Here is a 7,067-nt window from a genome sequence, read left to right as displayed (position 1 = left end):
CCAAACTAAAATGCCAATTCTCACATCGATGTCCTCTCCAGGCTTTTGATTTGTTGTTATTCTCTGGACTCTCTCCAGTTGAAATACCCTTCTGGAGGTCAAATGCATCCATCCCAGGCACTCCCTGAGTGACAAGCTCCTTGTCTACCAAAATCCATGCCCTAAATGGTTGACCAGACAGTGTAAAAGGCAGGGCTTGCCTTTGCTGGGAGAGAGGAGTGTGTTCTCTACATTCTTCCTCACTGTAGACACAGTTCTCAGAAACCACTTTGGCTGCAATGAGAGATAGAAGTCTCCCTTAAATGGTGTGTTCCCATGTCACCACACACCACATTACCCAAGGAAACACTGCTATAAATAGCACTTGGTCTCCTCACCAGTTCACCACAGCCTGGTTAACCAAGTGATGGAGACTTGGCGGGAAGAGAAGAAAGCAGAAAAACAGATAAAGCAAGAAGAGGAGAGGAAGAAGGACAATGAAAGGAAAGAGTGGTGATAATATTAACAATAATATTTACAATTAATGATTAATAATTACTTACATTTGCCAAGAACTTCCACATGAATGGTCTCATTTAGTTCATTAAGTATAACAACTCGGGGCCAGCCCCGTGGCTTAGCGGTTAAGTGCGCGTGCTCCTAAACTGGTGGCCCAGGTTTGGATCCCGGGCGCACACCGACGCACCGCTTCTCTGGCCATGCTGAGGCTGCGTCCCACATACAGCAACTAGAAGGATGTGCAACTATGACATACAACTATCTACTGGGGCTTTGCGGGGTGTGGGGAAGGAAGAGGATTGGCAACGGATGTTAGCTCAGAGCTGGTCTTCCTCAGCAAAAAGAGGAGGATTAGCACGGATGTTAGCTCAGGGCTGATCTTCCTCACACACACACACAAAAAAGTATAACAACTCAAAATAGTATACATTTTATTCATTGAAACTATTTTGTACATTAAATTGGCTTTTGTGGGTTCTAGATTCAGGGATAGGCACATGACCCAACCTGGGCCAATGAGAATTGGCCCTGGGACTATTGCTAGAACGACTGGAAAAGAAGCATGTACTCTGTTTGGATTGTAAAATAAGTGGGCAGATGTTCAATATATCTAGTTATTTGTTTGCTTATTTGTTTATATGTATAGAGGAAGAGCTGAAGGAAGTATCCCAAAATGTTAACATCAATTAATTTTTGGTGGTAGGATAATTGATGATACTTATGGTTTTTACACATTTATGTACTATTTATATTTTCTATAGTCTATTATATTTATATTAACATAGATTTTTCTGTTATAAATTGTTTTTAATTATTTTGTAATATATTTATGTTATAAAATAATATAAATATATAGTAATATATCCCAGTTCCCTACGCCTGGCAGAACATGCATCCTTAATCCCAGGATGATCCGTGTCCTGGAACAACTTTTTCAAGATAAAGTATTTTACCATTTCAAAGTATTTAGGAAAAAGAAATTTTTCAAAGTAAAACATTTAGGAACTAAGAGGTTCTACTGGTTTTGTCCATATCCCATCAGATCTTAGGCCTCCTCAGAGAACAGAGTGGAGAGGTGCTCTCACAGCAGTGCTCTCCTCCCAGAGCCGGCTGTGGTGGGGGGACCAGGAGCAGCTGTGTCAGTGTTACCTGACATTGTAGTCTTTTTAGAAAGAGCTCAGTGGGTTTGGACTGGCTTTGATGCTCTCAGTAGCCCTGCCTGAGATAGGAACACATCGCAACTGTCAATGAAAGAGGAGCAGCCCCTGTCCCAGCACAGCCCGTTCCTGGGTTCCCTCCTCCAGTGTTGGTGAGGACTCCTGGGCATTCTACACAGACCGGGATGCCCTCCATGCTGGTCACCAGCTCAGTCCTGTTCTCTCCCACTGCGGACACAAGCCCCTCCCTCAACTCCCTGAAGCACAGCTGCAGCAAGTAACAAAACTCCCCATAAACCCCGAAGAGATGCCTTTCATTCCAAAAGTAAACCATCCTTTACAAATATGACGACAGAGGCAGGGCCTGTAGCTTTACATTGTTCTGAATTGCATTGTCTCTTTTCCAGAACAGGCTTAAGTTTTATCCTTGCATAACCCAAAGACCTATTAAAATATTTTCGTAAAAACAAAAGGGATTATTCCCACAAGAGCAATTTGCTTCCACCTCCACGGAGACAGAGGAACTGGGATAAAATCCCAAACCCGTGCAGTTTAGAGGAGAAGGTTGCCCCCTTTCTCCCATTGTGGTTTTCAAAAACAGCAGAGCCCGCTTTCTGCACCCTCCAGATAGTACATACCTATCTGGAAGCAAAAGACCGAGTCTGAAAGAGAGGCAGGGACTTGGCTGGCAGGAGACTATGGGAGAGACTCAGGAGGAGCGAGGGAGGTCAGTGGACCCAGAAACTGCAAGTTTTCCCAAGACTGGGACTTGACATCTTAGAGTCAGACGTGGGGAGAGACACGGGCATCAGCCAGCTGTGGGATCGTGGGCAGTTCGCCTAACTGCTGAGTGTTTGTTGTTTCATCTTTAAGGAGGCAACTGGAACGGATGACTTCTCAGGCCTCTTCCAGCTCCAAACTCTCCATACCTCGGTGAGGTCAGTGAGGCAAGGGGCTCGCTCCCCAGGTGTAGGTTTCCACAGACCTCTTCCCAGATTGCATCAGTGTTGCCAGAGCGTTCTCGTTCTCCCACCCCCACAGGCGCCTACACCTTTCTCCTCCCACTCCTAAAACTTCTTAGCTTGAGATAACACCCTTTTGTTCTCCCTGTGACTCCACACCCATGGGGAGAGAGAATGAGGAAAGCTTTGAGAAAGTGCCGCCTATCTGATGAAGGTAAGAGGCTGCCCCTGTGCTCCTGTGCCTTCCAGGGGAGCTTGTTCCCAAGGTGCCCCAACCAGTTCAGGAGGCGTTTCTGGGCTTGGCTTCCTGGCAGGGGAGCCAAGGAAGGGGAGCTTGAGGGCACTGGTGGGTGAGGAGGGAGATAAAGGCCCTTGGCTCGGAAATCTTCATCTTGGGCATTCATTAGGGATTTTTTCAGGGAATCCTCCAGATTGCAGGTGGATGTCTTCCAATGACTTCCTACCAGACTCACGATCAGGTCCAAACTTCTTAGCATGGCATCCAGGATTCTGCAGAATCTTGCCTCAGCCTTCCTTGCCAATCCCGTCTTCTGCCATCTCTCTCCAGACCCACTGAGCTCTAGCTACATAGAACTATTACTATTTCCCTAAACATGCATTTTGATGCCTCTGTGACTACTTTGCATATACTGTTTCCTCTGCCTGGAGTGCCCCCTGCAGCTTCTCTTCTTAAAGAACTATTCACCCTTCAAGACCCTACTCAAAAGTCAGATGCCTCTAGGGGCCGGCCTGGTGGCACAAGCGGTTAAGTGCTCGCGCTCCGCTGCGGCGGCCCAGGGTTCACCAGCTCGGATCCCGGCCCAGGGTTCACCAGCTCGGATCCCGGCCCAGGGTTCACCAGCTCGGATCCCGGGCGCGCACCGACGCGCCGCTTGGCAAGCCATGCTGTGGTGGCAGCCCATATAAAGTGGAGGAAGATGGGCACGGAGGTTAGCCCGGGGCCAATCTTCCTCAGCGAAAAAAGAGGAGGATTGGCGGATGTTAGCACAGGGCTGATCTTCCTCACACACACACACAAAAAAGTCAGATGCCTCTTCAAAGCCTTGCTTGACTCCCCAGACAGTGTTGGTTGCTCCGTGCTCCAAGGCACAGGGTTCCTTCCCTGGCTCATCACCCAGCAGGGTAACTGTTAGGATTTGCATGTTCATCCTCTTCCTAGTTGCTCCTCCAGGGCAGGGAGTGTGTCACTCACCTTTATAAACCTGATGCCAGGCCCTAATCATTACTTAGGCAATATTTGTGTAAGGCTAAACACCATTTCTGCTGGATTTGTACTATTTTTGAGTAGCATTAAGAGAATGCTTCTGTCACCATGGACATCTCCTGGCCCACTGATGCCATCTCAGCATCAGTACAGCACTCCTCAGGTCATTTTACATCTGATTTATTTATTTTACACATTAACCCACTGGGTTTATGTTACCATTGTAAATAGAAGAGACTGAGACGCCAAGAGATTAAGCAACATCATGTTCAAGGTTAGAGTACTCGTGTGGCAAAGCTGGGACTTGAACCTAGGTATTCCGGCTGCAAGATCCACAAGATCTCTGACTATACCAGAGATTCTCAGTAAGTGGCTTTTGAGATCAGGTCAGCATCACCTGGGAACTTGTTAGAAATGCAGATTATTGGGCTCCACCCCAGACCTACTGAATCAAAGTAGGGTGGGCCCAGCAATCTGTGTGTTAACCAGCCCTGCAGGTGATTCTGCTACACCACTCAAGTTCCAGAACCCTGGCCTACACCATAACCACTCCAGTGGCTGCCCGGAGCCAGAGGAGGGCGCTCCAAGGCAAACTTTTACCCTTAAACAGTCATGGCATCTAGGATGGGCAGGGGTAGCAGGTAGGGTAGAAGGGAAGAAAATGCATGGACTGGGAGTTAGGAGCCAGAGTTCTAGTCCCGCCAGTTCTGCAGTTATCAGCTGAGTGATTCTGAGCACCTCTCTGGGCCTCAGTTTTCTCATCTGTAAAATGAGATGTTGACTGCATGATCTCATCTCTAATTTCCCTTTACATTCTGTTATTCAGCTCCTCTCCTTTGGAATACGTTGTCTCTGCCAGGAATGGAATGAAGACAGAGTATCAGTGCTCATTTTTAATGGATTTTTCCCATACTTGGAAATTAATAGCCCCAAATTCTAAATCCTTAGACCAGCTATCCTCTACCTCCTTCTCTAGGGGCAGAAAGTGAAAGCAAACATTTGAGTTGACTCGTGAAACTATTAGGCAAAAAATAGAAAAACATTTGATGGTATTGGTTGGGACCCCCCCCCCCCCCCCCCCCCGTCCACTGCCTGGGGCTCCTCCCTATGGGCCTTTTCCCTGATCCCTCTCCAGTCATCTGCTTCTCCACTGTGACTCTGCCAGACCCTTTTGCTCACAGGACCATCTCGCTGTCACCCCTGAACTCGTGTACTTTCTCTGCTCCTCTCCATGGGGTTGCCCAGTTCACAGGCTCTTGCTTACCCAACATTCTTCTGAGGAATGGTGAGGGGCGATGTGTTAGGGTGACTTACTAGGTGTGCCAGGGGCTTGGTGGCCTGATGACGAGCCCCACGGACACACTGAAGCCATATCCTACTGGTTTCAGGTGGACCTGAGGGCCCTCCCTGGAGCCCACCTCAGAGTGGGTAGGGCTGTGCCCCTAGGGTACCTGGTGGGCCTAGTATTTAGCTGGCAGCTGGAAAACCTGTCTACATAAGGTTGAAAAGAAGGAAGAATGAGGGCCAGCCTGGTTGCCTAGTGGTTAAGTTCGTGCACTCTGCTTCAGCGGCCCAGGGTTTGCAGGTTCAGATCCTGGGCACGGACCTATGCACGGCTTATCAAGCCATGCTGTGGGGTGTCCCATATAAAGTAGAGGAAGATGGGCACAGATGTTAGCCCAGGGCCAATCTTCCTCAGCAAAAAGAGGAGGATTGGCAACAGATGTTAGCTCAAAGCTAATCTTCCTTATCAAAAAAAAAAAAAGGAAGAATACTTCTTGCCCCTTTGAGATGGTTATGAAAATTTGAGACAAGTAACTGCATTGTAAAAGTAGAGCCAAAAGTAGAGCATTATAAAAGTGAATCAGAAAGGTGGGTAGAAGAATTTTAATCACTCAGGACCTGGATGTCAGCAAGAGAACGTGTCTGAGCTCTCAAGTCCCCAGGGGCTGTGAGAACGTGAGCCGTTTTAGAAGTTGGTCAAAGGATATATGCCTTCAGCAAAACCACACATGCCAGATAAACAGCCTAAGTGTCGGTCAAATCAGCATCATGCTCAGAGAGACTTTCAGGACAAGGTTTCAAAGTCCAGGAAAAGCTTAAAAATGGAGGACATAGGTGTTGCTGGCAGCCTTGGGTTAAAAGCCAAGGAAGGTGGTTATTAAACAAGGCCGCAGGAAGAGCGGAGCCAGTGCTGACTCTTCATCAGCTGAAGCTCACTGAGGCTGCACGACCCAGGGAAGCTGGCTCCGTCCTAGATGGAGCATCAATGAAACTACACATTAATCAAGAATATGTGTGCACTGCAAACTCATCAGATTGTATACATTAAATATCTTCAGCTTTTTGAATGTCAATCATATCTCAATAAAGTGGTTTTAAAAAAAAGAATATATGTGTGAATTTGTGTGCAGTTACAGCCTCCAGTATACCCTTTCAATCAACACACATTGTCAATAGTTATTGATCTCAACCCAGTACCCTGGAGTCCCGCGTTAACACCTTCTGTTGATGGCAGCTCTCTTTGCCCCTTCTGAGCTCCCCATAGTGGGCCTGGTAGTTGAGTTCAACCTGGAACCTGGGACCTGCCTCAGTGGCCCTGGACTTCTTAAGATCCAGGGGACTTGAAGGCCTGCGGAAGACCCAGGCATAGGTTAGGATTCCTGGGACTGCTCCGGAATGGGTCTCCCTACTCGCCCACAGTCTGCTCCTGTCCCAGCTCTGCCTAAAATGGGCCTGCTCTCCTGCAAGACTTGGATTAAAGATTTGGATTCTGCAGGTATGTTCAGAATGGATTTCAATCTCACTCCTTAGAATCTCCTGAGCAGCCTACTCTCCAGCTTACATGACTTCACAGACCACCGAGCACTAATTTCTGGTGCTGTCTTCCATCCAAAGATTGGCCAAGTCTGAACACTTTGGTTCTCTAGCTGTTCCTAAGGTTGTGCAGGAGAGAGGTGCCGACGCAAAATAACCAATGACCATTCTATAGATAAGAGAAATAAGGTGAGTTTACTGGAGCCAGAGTGAGGATTATAACCCAGGAAGGCCTTAGAAAGTTCCAGAGAAGCATGGTTTTCAGTACAGTCATATCTTTTTAGAACAAAGAACATACATTAAACACACCCAGGATACATTTTCATCAAAATTTCAAAGAGGTATCCAGTTGCAAATTAGCAGGTCAACGTGACCAAGACCTCAGGAAAGGTACTAATCTAGGCGTTA

Source organism: Diceros bicornis, chromosome 12 (genome assembly GCF_020826845.1).
Source record: "Diceros bicornis minor isolate mBicDic1 chromosome 12, mDicBic1.mat.cur, whole genome shotgun sequence".
In the NCBI taxonomy this organism is placed as follows: domain Eukaryota; kingdom Metazoa; phylum Chordata; class Mammalia; order Perissodactyla; family Rhinocerotidae; genus Diceros; species Diceros bicornis.
Note: the sequence above shows the minus strand (reverse complement) of the source record.